General features: G+C 44.5%; 1 protein-coding gene across 3 annotated transcripts in view; it reads left to right on the top strand.

The window, feature by feature from the left end:
- Window positions 1-16,049, top strand: part of LOC138551359 (zinc finger protein 850-like) — a 267,712-nt gene that overhangs the window by 165,249 nt on the left and 86,414 nt on the right. The gene's annotated exons all lie outside the window — the stretch shown is intronic.

Here is a 16,049-nt window from a genome sequence, read left to right as displayed (position 1 = left end):
GGGTAGTGAATGTGAGAAATACTATGCAGGATGTTCGTATCTGCCATGAGAGAGGACATGCATGTGAGGGTCCATTTCAGGGTAGTGAATGTGGGAACTACTTCACTACGCAGGATGTTCTTATCTGCCATGAGAGAGGACATGCATGCGAGGGTCCATTTCAGGGTAGTGAATGTGGGAAACACTACGCTGGATGTTCGTATCCGCAGTGAGAGAAGACACGCATGTGGAGAAATCCCTGTTGCAATTGAAGCTTCAGAGTGGAGAGAACACTTCAGTGATGCTGAGGGTAGCATGTCTATTGATTAAAACTGGCGATCTTGTTACCAAAGCTGTTCAGTTTCCTTTGGCACACAAATAGTGACTGATTATGATTGGTTTAATCATTTATTTCAAATGCATCCCTTTTGGAATATTCTGAAGGGGGACTGTACCATCTGTGTTAAGATACCCATTGAATGGAACACTTTGCCTGAGACCCTGAGGCAAATATAGACCCACATTGGATATATACGGGGTACTGTTCTGCAAATTCATTACCAAGAGGCTGCTTAGCACTAAATTATCATGGGCCCTCATTAGGACCCTGGCGTTAAGGGGTTAACGGCGCCGTAAAAGGTTGCAGCGCCGTTAACACCTTAACGCCTTACTACGAGGTCCCTTTGCGGCTCCCGACCGTAACGGCTGGTCTGGACCAGCCGTTAAAGTAGGGACCCGCAAAGAGACTTTGAAGGTAATTATGGTACCGCAATTTGCGGTACCGTAATTGCCGCCTTCCCCATTGAGCCCTATGGGGCAAAAATGGGAATGGGGAAGGGCCAATGGTAAATGGGGAATTACCGCCCGCCAACCTTGGAATGGGCTAGTAATTCCCCATTTAACCATGGCAGAGTCGGTAAGTTACCGGTGTTAACCATGGCGCTAATAGTGCCATTGGTTAACGCCGGGGTCCTAATGAGGGCCATTGTATACTTGGTGCTACAGAACATATGCACATGAGAAACCGCATCAGTGAACGTGGCAATCTTTTAGTATTCTCTTGGAACTATTGGGTGCCTTTGACAACATTGCCCATTAGATCCTACTTAGTCTAAGGGACTCCACCCAATCCATTTTACAATCATTCCAGGCTAATGGACCATACGCGTCTATGACACCTCATTTGATATCAGTCTCTGCTTAAAAGATGTGGCATTACCAGGGTTCTGCCTGTTATGGCTAGGGGTTCTTAACCCCTACTCTTAACATTATATGTTTTACCCCATGGCCAGACTAATCTACTCCTTCAGCTTCACATTCTACTGTCACAACACTCTTATCCTCTGAGATTTGGAGATCAGCAAAGGTTTCACTAAATGTTCAAAGCTAAATGCCAGCCATGAACATGTGAAATAGATCTCACTGGCTAAAGCTCAACCCTTGCAACACTGGTATATTAGTTGTTTGGGTTGCACTTGGAATTCTTCCCTGAACAGTTATTTTAAGTTCTAAATCTCTTGTTTCAGAAGTAGCCAGGTGGAATTGCCTTTTTGATTTTCACTCCATATATCTGGAATGCCCTTGGTCTAAGATTGCACGCCGCCACAGATCATGTGACCGTTAGATGCTTGCTGAAGGCCCACCCATTTTTGATAGCCGTTGCTTCATTTTTGCTCTATTCTCTATGTTTTAATGGTCGCTTGCTGTCCAAACCCATAAGCCTCAGGTTGAACAAGTGCCAGAGGAAATTATTTTTTTTTAAAATAAAAGAAGACAGCTGATAATATCTGCTTTCTCAAGTGGTGAACTGGCCACATTTATTCCCCAAGAATGTGCAAATACTCCCAACAAATAAGTAGCAACACTCCCAACTATAAACGTGGAAACAATGGACACACAGGTGCCAGCCTTCCTACTTTCACCCACTCGACTCCATGGATGTGTTCAGCCCAGTGATACCAGCCATGCAGTTCCTCTAGAAGATGTTATACAGGTATAACTGCCTGACCTGTAGCAAAACTGTAATGTAAAAATGTATATTTAACTTTACATCCATTGCAGTGCGCAAAGAAGTGCGAATTACAAATGGAACTGGTTTAGTTGCAGTACTTTTCTATTTAAGTTAAGAAATGGAAATGAATGTTTACATGCTCACAAAGTAGTTTTAATGTCAACTTCAAAACATATGGAGTACCATTTTCCAAATTCAAATTATGTGGCGCCCTCCTTAATGCAATTGGAGAAAGATGTATTATCACCTGGCAAATTGGACTAAGCTTGGCACAATACACATGGAAAGAGAATGTTCATCAAGGGGGAAACCTGGAATCACCAACATTACTCCGGAAGTCAGAATGTGTAAGGCATGCATGCACCACCTGGATGCCCTTCTAGCGGAACACTGCCTGGAATCTCCAACATTACCCCGGAAGTCAGAATGTGCAAGACATGCATGCCCCACCTGGAAGGCCCTTCTAGCTGAACACTGCCTGGAATCTCCAACATTACTCTGAAAGTCAGAATGTGTAAGGCATGAATGCACCACCTGGATGCCCTTCTAACTGAACAGTGCCTGGAATCTCCAACATTCCTCTGGAAGTCAGAATGTGCAAGACATGCATGTCCCACCTGGAATGCCCCTCTACGGGACACTGCCTGGAATCTCCAACATTACTCCGGAAGTCAGAATGTGCAAGACATGCATGCCCCACCTGGAATATCCTTCTAGCGGAACACTGCCTGGAATCTCCAACATTACTCTGGAAGTCAGAATGTGCAAGACATGCATGCCCCACCTGGAATATCCTTCTAGCGGAACACTGCCTGGAATCTCCAACAGTACTCTGGAAGTGAGAATGTGCAAGACATGCATGCCCCACCTGGATGCCCTTCTAGCCGAACACTGCGGTGTTTCTCTTTTTGCAGCAAATTGCAGGGTCCCCACTAGTGTCCAACACTATTGCCTGTCTTTATTGCAGCGCTTACGATTAGTATTTTGTACCTCCATGTGCCGACCCGAGGCCATGGAACTATTTCAAGGATGATGTATGTCCACTTTTAAAGCACTGTTTTTTATGAAATTGGTTTGGTGTGAAGGGTGTGGAGAAGATGTCAAGTGTTGAATTAAATTATATGGAAATTAATTTTAATCTTCACTGCGCCGTGAGGCAATATAACATGTGTACATTCGAAAATGAAATGGTAAATTTCTGCCTTAATTGAAAAGGTTTTAGACATAATGATATCCTAGCCGTTCTCTCTAAATTCCAAGAAGGAATAGTGTACATAAATGTTTACCACATGAAATTGATCCTGGATAAGCTAGCATGTCCAAATTAAACTCTACCAACCTAAGTTAATAAACTGAATAAAAAGCTGATTATAAGAATATTGAACTTTAGATAAAATGTCATTCTGTATTAAAGTTATACATAAATGGCTAGTCCCTCCATTTGTATGTTCAATCACTTTCTTTTTCCTGGCTTCACATTTGTGTAGACTGCTTCCTGGATCAGAGGTGATTCATTTATTTTAATTAGTGGGGAGACTGTCTCCATTTCGGTTTTTATATTTATTGTATATATTGTTTATAAAACCTTTATACAAACATAGACACTAATATATCATGTTCCCAGTCCTTGGCCCTCATTACAACTCCAGCGCTAAACCATGGCGCTATTAGCACCATGGTTGGTGCCGGTGTTGTAACGGGTCCGCCATGGTTCAATGGGGAATTACCACCCCATTCCAAGGTTGGCGGGGCGGTAATTCCCCATTGAACCATGGCCCTTCCCCATTCCCATTTTCGCCCCATAGGGCTCAATGGGACTGGGGAAGGCGCTAAGTACGGTACCGCAGCCTTTAAGGTCAGGTCCCGCAAAGGGACTTCGTAATCAGCCGTTAAGGGTTTAATGGCGCCGACACCTTTTACGGCACCGTTAAACCCTTAACGCCAGGGTCGTAATGACCCCCCTTGACATTTACTTCATATAAAATCACATTGGAACAAGAAAAACCCTTATATACATTAAAATAGCAATGCTAAAATCTCCTCACTATCACATTAGAACCCTTAAGCGGGCTCTATCTCCCCAACAGCTTCAAAATTCACAAATTAAACTTACCCAAAAGGCCAGTTCTCCCCTTTCCTCATACATTTGTTTAATCAAGTCCATTAGTCTAGTGTAATAACCAATTTTTGATAATTGCCCATTACCAACCATCTCCAAAATTCTTTTGACATCAAAAATTCTACTACCATCGGGGGGGGGGGGGCGCTGTTAAGCGCGATACAAGATGGCCGCCTAGAGCGCGAGCTCCGTTCTGACGAACATCCTTAACAAAACAAACAATCCTAACTTGGAGCACCCCGCGGATGATTGTGAAGAGTGGAGGCTGCAGCGGAACAATCCTGCACTCAACGGCAGAAATCCTGAAGAAAAACGCTATTGTAGGATGGAAATAGAGCGCATGCAACTGTTGGCGGTGAGAGTTGGGAACGCGGGCCGCCTCTCAGATCCACGCGGGAAGTGGAAGCAACCGCAGACGCTCTAGCCGGCAGACCATAGAGATCCGGCAATCCGACACCGACAAGCGAATGAACCAAAGACCACTTCCCACAAGCTGAGGTGACCAACGTGTCTGTGGAGGGAAGAATAACAGTGAAGGTGCGGCAGGAACGGGTGAGAAGTGTTGACGGCACAGTAACCCAAGCGACACGTACCAAACCCGCCATTAAGCTATGTATTGTGAGTGCTTCGGGGAGGAGACGGTGCGATAGAGACTGCTGGCCGCGAGGACAGCACTGATGCCTGATAAACCGACGAAAGGAGCGGGGGCTAGGAAAAGGGGCCCAATGGACTCGTTCACCAACAGCCAAGGAACGGAGTCGATGGCAGAAACATCCGCCGCCCCTAACATCGGAACTGAAGCTGTAAGTGAGGTCGACAAGTTAACCACGATTGTACAAAATGGCTTCCTCACGATAAACGTGAAACTGGACGATATTGTCTCAACTATTGGGTCATTGAAGGCAAGAGTGGATAAAGAAAGCTCCAGAATAACAGAAGCCGAATGCAGAATCAGTAACAACGAGGACACTATTGCAAGCCATGCTCGAGACATAAGGCAACTAAAAAACGACTTTCTCCGAATACAATCTAAATGTGAGGATTTCGAATCTCGCTCAAGATGAAATAACATAAGAATTGTTGGGGTATCAGAAGAATTCAGCAAGGGAGCTGTGGAACAACAAGTAGAAGATCTCCTACAGACCCTCTTCGGACCTGAAACTTTTTCGGAACACTTTCTGATAGAAAGGGCACATCGCACACTGGCTCCGACACCAAAACCAGGGGCGCCACCCCGCACGATCATAGCGCGCCTCCTAAATTACAGGGACAGAGATATGATTCTTTAAAAAGCCTGTGAGCAAGGCACGCTACATTATGAGGAGAACCGCATCCACATATACCCGGATTTCTCGGCAGGCGTCCAGGCCAACTGACGATCCTATGAACCGGTGAAAAAACTTTTACGAGCACGTCAGGTCCAGTATGCAATAATATTCCCTGCCAAAATGCGCATTCAGCACGGAGGAAGAGCACACTTTTTTGAGAATCCGGCGGCTGCAATGGCCTATATCGAGTCACATATACCTCTTCGCCCAGTAGGCCGGGGCCCGGATCAAAATGGCGGACCCCGCCCCGAGGCGGACCGTTGATACTCTGAGACAGGGGGAATCAAAGCAAGTGCCTACCACAGAAACGGAACAGGAATGTGACAAAATAAGCGGTGATGCGCCACAGGAAAATGTGGAAGTCGGACTGCAAGCTCGAGCGGGCGGCCACACAGCGGCAACATGGCAACCCCAGGAGATCTCCAACAGTTTGTAAGGTTAAATCATCCAGTTAGGGCAGATGATGAGGGTTGGGGGTGGGGGGGAAATGGAGAAAATTGACCTTTTGTTGAAAAGTTGTTTTGTTGAAGGTCGAACAGATAATTGTGCCATGCACGTTGTATGGTATTTGGATAACACTGTAAGAGTGAGCAGATACGATGGCGGGGGGCACTGACAATGGCAAGGGGATGAAAATCAGACTGCTGTCGTGGAACGTCAGGGGGCTGAACAAACCCTCCAAAACTAGGAAAATAGGAACTTACATTAATAGACACTCACCCCATATAGTCATGTTACAGGAGACACATACACAAGGCCCCGGCAACACAAGTATACTGGCCGCATGGGGCAAGCAAAGATACCACACAGAATATTCCACTCAGGCACGAGGAGTCATAACCATACTACATCCATCACTGGGATTCCAGACCAAAGGACATAAAGAAGACCCCCTGGGGAGATATTTACTGATCTGGGGAGAGGTTGCGGGGAAATCGATCGCATTGGTTAACACCTATGGCCCCAATATAGATGACCCGGGCTTTTATCTCAATATACTGGAATTACTGATTACACTAGATACTACTAGTATTGTCTGGGAGGGAGATTTCAATTTAATACTAGACCCAAATCTAGACAGATCCTCCAGAGCCAAGCGGGTGCGGTCTAAAGCATCTACAATCCTAGATCAGGTTATGCCACAGCTGATGCTACGAGATGCCTGGAGGGCGCTGCATCCGGATGCGAAGGAGTACACGTACTATTCAAGCATACATGACTCGGAATCTCGTATAGATTATTGGTGGGTGTCGGAAGACATGTTGGGAGGGTTAGAAAGCTGTGAAATATACACACGAACATTATCTGACCACTCCCCAATAGCCCTGGACTTGATGTTTGGGGATGTCCCAAAACCGCAGAAAAGATGGAGAATGCCCACGCATATACTCAAAGACCCTAATATCGCGGAGGCACTACATATAGAAATGGAAGAATTCTTCAACAACAATATGGGAACAGTGGATAGATATTCAACATTATGGGAGGCTTTCAAGGTCCGGGTTAGGGGAACTCTGATCTCCAAATCCTTGGGGCTGCTTAAAGCGGTGAGACAGGAACTAACTGAAACAGAAACGCGGCTTCGGCAATTAGAGAACTCTTATAGCGAGACCCGAAATAAGGATACGTTAGCTGACATAAATCATCTCCTAAAGGAATTTAATATGCTTGCCATCAGAGAACCGCAATACGTAGCAGCCCTAGCCAGGGCACGTAGATATGGGGAGGGGAACAAGGCGGGAAAAGCTCTGGCCAATATCATCAGGGCGGATCGCCAAAACACACTCCGATAACATGTATTGAAAGTACGGAGAGTGGAATGGTGACCGGGAGTAGATCCATTAATCTTCAATTCCTGCAATTTTACCAGAAACTGTACTCAAACGCAGATGAGAAAACTGTACCGGAAATACAGGCATACTTGAATAACCTTGAATTTCCGACCCTCCCACCAGACACAAAAATGGCCCTTGATAGCCCAATCACGGAGGAAGAAATCATAGAAGCCATAAAAGCATTGCATTCGGGACAGGCCCCGGGATCTGACGGGCTGGGGTGGAGCTATACAAAGAATGTGAAAAGGAACTCGCCCCAATCTTGTTAAAAGTATGGGAGGAAGCGCTGGAACTTGGGGAGCTCCCCGGATCCATGCGAGAAGCTGTAATAACAGTTTTACTGAAGCCCCGCCGTCCCCCACAAGATATGTCATCGTACAGACCATTATCACTCATCAACGTCGACGCTAAAATGTTCCCCAAAGTCCTGGCAAATAGACTATTACCAAGCATGCCGTCACTGATTCATCCAGATCAGAACAGATTCATCCTTACAAGATCCACTGCGTTCAATTTGCGCAGTTTGCAATAATGGCGCAGATTGACCCAGAGGCTCAAGCTGTGGCGGTGTCACTGGACGCCGAGAAAGCATTTGATTTGGTGTCCTGGGTGTACCTATTTGAAGTACTAGGAAGATTTGGAATGGGTCCCAATTTCATCAGCTATGGTAAATTACTGTACAAAAAAACCGGGGCGAGGGTCCTTACAAACACTGTGATCTCTGAATTCTTTGCACTGGGCAGAGGTACCAGGCAGGGGTGTCCATTCCCACCAATATTGTTTGCACTGACTATTGAACCAATGGCCATAATGATTAGGCTAAAACACGGGGATAAAGGAATAAGAATGTCCGGCCCACCCCAATCGATTTCTTTATATGCGGATGATACTCTATTATACCTTAGGAACCCTGAGACCAATTTGGCACCTGTAATGCAAGATATAAATGAATTCGCTAAATACTCGGGATATAAAATAAACAACGAAAAATCCGAAATACTACCACTGACATCTCAAACCACATGCCCGGGATCCACGGGAAACCTTAAGTGGGCAACCGGGCACATCCGATATTTAGGCGTGCTAGTGTCCCGAGACAAAAAAACACTCTTTGTAGACAACTATGAAAAGATAATGCAAACGTTGAAGGCAAAATTGCAAACATGGGCCAAGCTACCCATATCCCTAAATGGCAGGGTTGCGATCCTTAAAATGGTCGTGCTCCCTAAGTTATTATATTTATTCACTAATATACCAATCTGGCCAGGCAAAACCTTCTTTGAGAAAATAAGATCAATGGTGGTCTCCTTTGTGTGGGACGGGAAAACCCCTAGAATGAAATGGGAAAAACTCACTGAACCTTATTGTTCAGGGGGGCTAGCCGCGCCGTATTTCGAGCTATACTATCTTGCAGCGCAGGCGCAGTTTGCGAAACATTGGTATGACCCCAAGGATAGATTGCCCCATCTATGGCTTGAGAAGTTTGCAACACATCCCATAGACCTCCGTTCTATAATATTTTATTCTCAATACAAGGATCCTTGTCCCTTCGATCCAGTCGGGACCACGGTACGTGCATGGAAGGCATTATATAAAAAACTGAAGATAGATACCCCATATGACCCAGATGTACCCCTTTGGAAATACCCCGGCATACCACCCACATTGGATAAGACGATACAAAGACACTGGGACCCAGACAGGCAAATCCAAATGCGGGACATGTTCCCGAATGGCAGATTTGTAACGCTCAAGGAACTCAGGGAGGCGTTAGGAGGGGGACCAACCAAAACACTTGAATACCATAGGATGAAATCTGAATTTAATGCACGCTGGCCACTCTTCCCGGACGAGCCACCATCCCATCCCTGCATACAAGCCGCCACATCTGGTACGGGGCTAGGAGTCTCTAAACTTTATGCACTGGTACAACTACACACACCCACCACAAACCAGGTAAAAGCCAAATGGGAGGAAGACCTGAACTTGAATATCCCGGAAGAAAAATGGGCGAAATATTGTATGCTTACCAAAGCTGTATCCATGAACGCAGGGCTCAGACTTATTCAGTTCAAGATCTTAAATAGACTGCACTACACTCCTGCAAAGATGGTCAATTTCTCAACGACCCACTCGGGGGACTGCCCTAAATGCAAGGCTAGCCAAGCGGGAGCATATCACATGTATTGGGAATGTCCCCCAGTTGCTACATTCTGGAGAGAGGTGGCGGGAATACTTGAAGACATTACGCAGGTCCCTGCGGACATGCATCCACCGAAATACTTGTTCGGAGATATAGGCAAACAAGGTGAAAAGATCAGACGACTATTCAATATAGCCTGTGCTGTGGCCAAACGGTGTATACTGAGATGTTGGACAAGTACCTCTCCGCCAAAAACTGAACATTTTATTCGTGATCTGGCCTACATAAACGAATGTGAGGAACAATACACCATGACTGTGACAATGAGATGTCGCCCCAAGGACATATGGGCCCCGTTCAGAATGTACTTGTGTGAAATGGCCTCTGATGAGGAACCGCCTGTGTAAATTGTTTGTATGACCTCTGATCTATGCTTTTGACAATTATTGAAGTGTATGTACCAACGTATGCGGGTGCAATGAGTTTAATCTGTGTTGACCTTCAGTAACAATAAAAAGAGTTTAAAAAAAATAATTCTACCACCATCACCAGGACATATTCTCAAACAAAACCTGAGAAAAATGTATTAACCAAATGGTGTGGAAATAATCCTTTTACAAGAAACCGGGCTAAGGAAAAAGCCCCTATTTGATGGTGATATCATCAATGTCAAAAATGCAAAAAAAGTTCTCAAAGGGTGTCCGGTAGGAGGCCTGATTATGGCCATATGATCTCAGAACTCATGAACAATCCAATATGTACAAACTTGCTACAATGATTTACTGGTAAACCGCATGATGGGTAAGATTGATGGCCAAGTATCTACTACCCTTATAGTCAATGGCCCTCATTACGATACTGGCGCTAAACCATGGCGCTATTAGCACCATGGTTGGTGCCGGTATCGTAACTAGTCTGCCAATGTTCAATGGGGAATTACCTCCCCATTCCAAGGTTGGCGGGGTGGTAATTCCCCATTGAAAATTGGCCCTTCCCCATTCCCATTTTTGCTCCATAGGGCTCAATGGGACTGGGGAAGGCGGTAAGTACAATACCGCAAATTGCGGTACCGTACTTACCTCGAGAGTCCCTTTGCGGGTCCCTACTTTAGCGGCTGGTCTAGACCAGCCGTTCAGGTTGGGTCCCGCAAAGGGACCTCGTAGTAAGGCGCTAAGTGTTTAACGGCGCTGCAGCCTTTTACAGCACCGTTAAACGCTTAGCGCCAGGGTCTTAATGAGGGCCAATATCTATTTTAATATCCTTGTGAATATAAGGAATGCGATTGAAAACATCTAAATAGATTGGCAAAAGAAGTGGGGTGATATCATAATGGGGTGATTTCAATTGTAAATGTAAAGTGACCGCAGCTGAATACCAAGATCTGGAAAGGTATGTATTGGATGGGGTGAGGATATCAACCTCGAGAAGGGCAATCGGTGGGTGAGAGTGGTCTCAATTCTTGTCTAGATGGGGATTTCTACAGCCTAGTTTGCTGGGAGATCATGGTTTAAACAATGTGCCAACCAGGGCCAATGCCATGACGTCTTCAACCATTGATTATATTTTCACAAAAAATATTGAAACTGGAAGGGAAAACGAGCTAAAAATTGTGAAAAATAATCTAAGTGACCACTCAATCCTTCTGTCGGCCCTTGTCACAGGATCCTCATGGGTAAGATCGGATTCCATGGGCAGTAGAGATTTGGTAAGGTTAGGAGCAAAAGGAAGATTGGTACAGCTTAGTCGCAATGTTGAAAAAATAAATCAGACTGGCAAAGTGGTGGTATGCCTTATCCATGGGAGAAAGAAGAGGGGTTGCTGCCCCAGACTCATTTCCGGTCTTACTAGAAAAATTGGGTAATGAAAGAAAGGAAGTTTGTCAATCACTCTCAGAATCATGGCTTCATGGTAAACGCCCTATTTATGATAGAGAGGTTTTTAGAAGAGGCTGTTTAGAGCAGAAATTAGATTGGTGAAGAAGAAGAATCAAAAAAGTGAAGACCTGAAGGGGGCAGATATAAAATCCCTAATGCAAAAGTATAGATCATGGATGAGACATCGTAAGGTACAGAAATATAAACAAAATAAATCAAGATCTAATGTCTAACATAATTAAAAAGGATTCGAGGGCCATCTGGTGGACTATAAATAGATGGAGTAGAGGACAGATACCTGCACAAGTATCTGGGGTCTCGGAACAGGACTGGGTTAACTTTCTTCAGGCTAAATTTAGCAGAGGGGAAGGGATGGAGAAGATGAGAGGAGAACCGGTAGGAAAACGGACATTGTGGGACTACCGCGTTGACATTGAGGATGTAGAGTCATTGATTAAGAATCTTAACAATTCTCGAGCTAGTGGATCAGACGGACTGAGATGGGCTGAGATACTCTGTAACCTTTTCGATCAAACTGCTAAGACCGATATTTGTCCTGAGTTATGGCATAATGCAATCATAATCCCAATATATAAAATGGGAGATAAAGGACTACCAAAGAACTACCGCCCAATCTCATTAGTAGACACTACATGAAAGGTGTTTATCGCCTTGGTACTGCGAGAATTAAGAAACTGGGCAGAAGTGTCAAACCAGTTGCATCCACTTCTAACTGGTCTTAGGAGGGGTGTAGGTATGATTCAAAGTGGCATGGTACTCCATGGCTGCCTCTCCGAAATTGATGGCAAATAACCGAAAACTGTATGTTGCAGCCATTGATCTATCTGCAGAATTCGACAATGTTGACCTACCTTGCCTTTGGGAAAATCTAGAGAGATGGGGTATTGATCAAAGGGAAAGGGATGTTAAGCACCATGGGAGAGATGTCTAGGAACATCCCCGTAACTCAGGGCGTTTGACAGAGCTGCATAATAAAAGCCACTCTCTTTAATTTGTACTTATCTGATTTGTGGGAGGAGGCAAGTAAGTGGGAAGAGTATGCCCCACGATGGATGGACTTGGAGAGTAGGGTGCACAGCCTATTCTGAGGATTTAGTTATGGTAGACTACACCTCTGCAGGTTTACAGCATTGCCTAACTGGCATGATGAAGTATTTGGCTCGGATCCATTTGACAGTAAATCCAGCAAAATCTTATATAATGACCTGTAGTAAGAGGAAAACAAAGACATGCTATACATGGAAGATAAATGATGCTCCTATTGAGGAGGTAGAATGCATACATTATCTTGGATACTTTGTATCCTATAAGCAGAAGTAAAGAATTGAAGAACTCAAGATCAAAGAGAAGGTGGGCACTTGTATATCACAACTAAAGGCAGTTAAACAAGAGTTTTGTGCGTTCTCACTACTCCCGATGATCAGGTTTTATGGAGCAAAACATCTGCAATAGTGTTATACGGTTGTGAACTTTTAAGAAGAGAAAAGTCTGATAGAATGGAAGTAAGTATTTTGAAAAGTGTTGTGGGTCGTGCACGATCTGTACCGGTGAGTGTCATTCGGCTTGAATTGGGTTTGGTTTCGTCATGGATACAAATTATGAAATTAGTTGCTTTTCCTTTTCTTCAGATTGTCTAGAGCAGTGAAACCACATATTTTTTGTATAATATGATGTGTAAAGAACAGAATTCATTGTTATGTCAATTTAGGAACAGAGGTGTTTATTTTATTTTAGGAACAGCTTGGTCTCAGTGGACTTATAGCCGAAGAGAATAATATAGATATATGCCAGCAAAGGACTCTGCTGCCCGAGAGCGCTCTGCCAAAAATTACATGGGCAGCACATTATAAAAGACAATTTCATCATGGATGACATCACTATGTACAGTCATAAATCACAGTGCTGATTGGAGTGGCCATATACACGGCCTGCTCTATAGGGGATCCCAGGCACTAATTGTCTGCTGCTTCCCAGTCGATCTTGTGGCACGTGGGACAGCTGGGCTCATCTCCGCGGTGAAGGTCAGGTCAGGTGGGTGCAACATTCCTAACTATCTAAGGTAAACAACAGGAACTGAGTAATGGCGGATAACTGGACATCAAATGCAAGGAGAGTTCTTTGTAGAGAGGGGATAATATATTGGCATGCCAACCTCCACATTCAGGGCTTCATTGATAGCATACCGCCTGTGCTCTGTGTCTCTCCTGGGGTCTCGATTTACTACCTATCCTCTGATGCCCCATGATACGAACAGATGTGTTGTTATTTGGTAAAACATATTGGCCCTCATTACGACCCTGGCGGAGTGGGTTTACGCCAGCGTTATTCGCGGCGGACCCGTCCGCCCTACTACGAGTTCCCGTAGCGCCATGGAACGTTTTCCGCCTGGTTTTTCCGGGCGGAGAAATCCATGGCGCTACGGGACCTTGATGTTAATTACGCCACCGTATTTTGCGATGGCGCAATTAACGCCTTCCCCACTCCCATTATACCCTATGGGGCAAAAATGGGAATGGGGAAGGGTAAAATGGGGGATGGGGATTTACCGCCCCGCCAAGGTCAGCATGGGGCGGAAAATCCGCCAACCTCCATGGCGCTATCGGCAGCTTTCCGCCGTGCTCCGCGGTGCATTTAGCACCGCGATTTCCGCCAGGGTCGTAATGAGGGCCATTGCTAACTAAGATTAGGTCTAAGGTGGGTGTTCTGGAATGGTCAAAGCAAGGGGATTTAGATTCTTATCATGAAAGGAACAGTGGGGTCGGGCGGGTGAGCTCTGGCCTGGCGTGGTGGATAGTGAGAAGGCACAGGCAGTTTAGTGGGAATAGATGGGCATTTATGCTGCAGCTCGCCCCTGTCCCACGCTCTTTGCCAAGTGCATTCTGTGCAAAAATTATACTAGAGATTTGCAACATTGAAGGGACAGTGAACGGATGGACTTCCATGAGAACAAGGCTTGTGCGTAGCTGACCTAATATGTGAATTGCTTGGTCCCTCTACATGAGGGGCAGAAGGTGCAGTGCTGCATCCACGCAGAGCAGTGGATTTCGGGCCTAATTGAAAGATGGCGTCATGACATAAAACAAAATGGAGTCATAATGGCGGGGCATGGGTAGTGTTATTAGCCACTTTAGCTTATGTTATAGAGTTCTTGCCCGTACCGTATATGAGGGGGCCTCTTACCACAGGGCTGCAATGACGTTTATTCTATTTGGCGATGCCTTGGGGGGTGGGGTAGGATCATGTTCTTCCCAACAAGACATTATGGGACATCATTGCTGATACGCCAGGTCTGAACAGGCTAAAATTATACGGAGGAAAAGATCTAGAATATATACCAAGTAGTGAAGTCAGATTGTATGTAAACAAATTTCAATCATCCAAATATAGGGATTGGTATTTGAAATTGATGTGATAGGTCCCAAACTAGAGATTACAAACCAATGTTGTGGGGCCATGTATTGTACTGTCCGTATTATACCATCAGATCTATCAATGGAACATGTTGAACAAACAGTGAACTTACTCAAATTACCGGACCCGGATGATCAAAATACTTTGGAATAATTAGTGTCGGAACAGGACATCAGTATGGGACACTCAGTTACAACCTCGCTCAAACCAAAGTCAAATTTCAACCAATGCTTGCACCTGACAACGTAATAGATACATTTTTCAAAGTTACCCAGTAGGATCTAAGAAGAACCTATCAACAAGGCACAAAACACAAAATCCATCATAACTTAACTCTGTCTCAAATTAAGGCACTCAAAGAACTACAAGATAACTCTGACGTCACAGTCAGAATTGCTGACAAAGGAGGGAACATGTGTTGTTAAATACGGAGGACTATATAAAGATGGCAATGCAACAACTTGAGGACAAAAGATGTTATGAAAAATTAACCATCAACCCACTCCCCAACTGCAAGAAGAATGGAAAACAATGAGCCAAAATTGGCGAGATAAAGACCTGCTCACAGATGAAGAATATCTATATATGAGCACACCCTTTCCTATAATCTCCACAGTGTACTTTGTGCCAAAAATTCATAAAACATACATCGATTTACCCTCAACTCGACCCATTATCAACAGCATTGGATCTTTTATGGAACACATATCAGTTGCCTCACTATCCTCCTACATCAGAGACACCAAACACATCATCTAACAGTTAGAAACCTTACACTGGGAACCCAACTACTGGCTTGTCACAATTGATGTTTTGGCACTATATACAAGCATTCTCCACAGCAAAGGATTACAGACAACAGACTATTTTTTGAAGACCAGATCAATTTCCTACTATGAACAGAACAACATGATTCTTGAAATGTTATTTTTCATTTTGAACAATAACATGTTTGTTTTCAATAAACAACTGTATAAACAGACCCAAGGCACCACCATGGATGCCAACTTCGCCCATCATATGCCAATTTATACATGGGGCATTACAAACTTGAGCACGCATGGCGGCACCCTTGATTTACCAAACACAACAATGTGATTTTTTTTGGCAAGATATATTGATGACATTATCATGATTTGGAACGGAAGCAAACAGTAACTTCAAAAATATTTTACCCACCTAAATGAAAATACCTACAACTTGAAACGTACAACTCAATGCAGCTAAACATCAATTAACTTTCTGGATATCAACCTCTATATACATGACAATATGATCTATACCACCCTTTATATCAAGCCCACTGCATTCAACAGCACCCTTCATGT

This window comes from Ambystoma mexicanum, chromosome 1q, assembly GCF_040938575.1.
Source record: "Ambystoma mexicanum isolate Mex_15411 chromosome 1q, UKY_AmexF1_1, whole genome shotgun sequence".
Classification (NCBI taxonomy): Eukaryota; Metazoa; Chordata; class Amphibia; order Caudata; family Ambystomatidae; genus Ambystoma; species Ambystoma mexicanum.
Note: the sequence above shows the minus strand (reverse complement) of the source record. Positions and strands in the feature narration are given on the sequence as shown.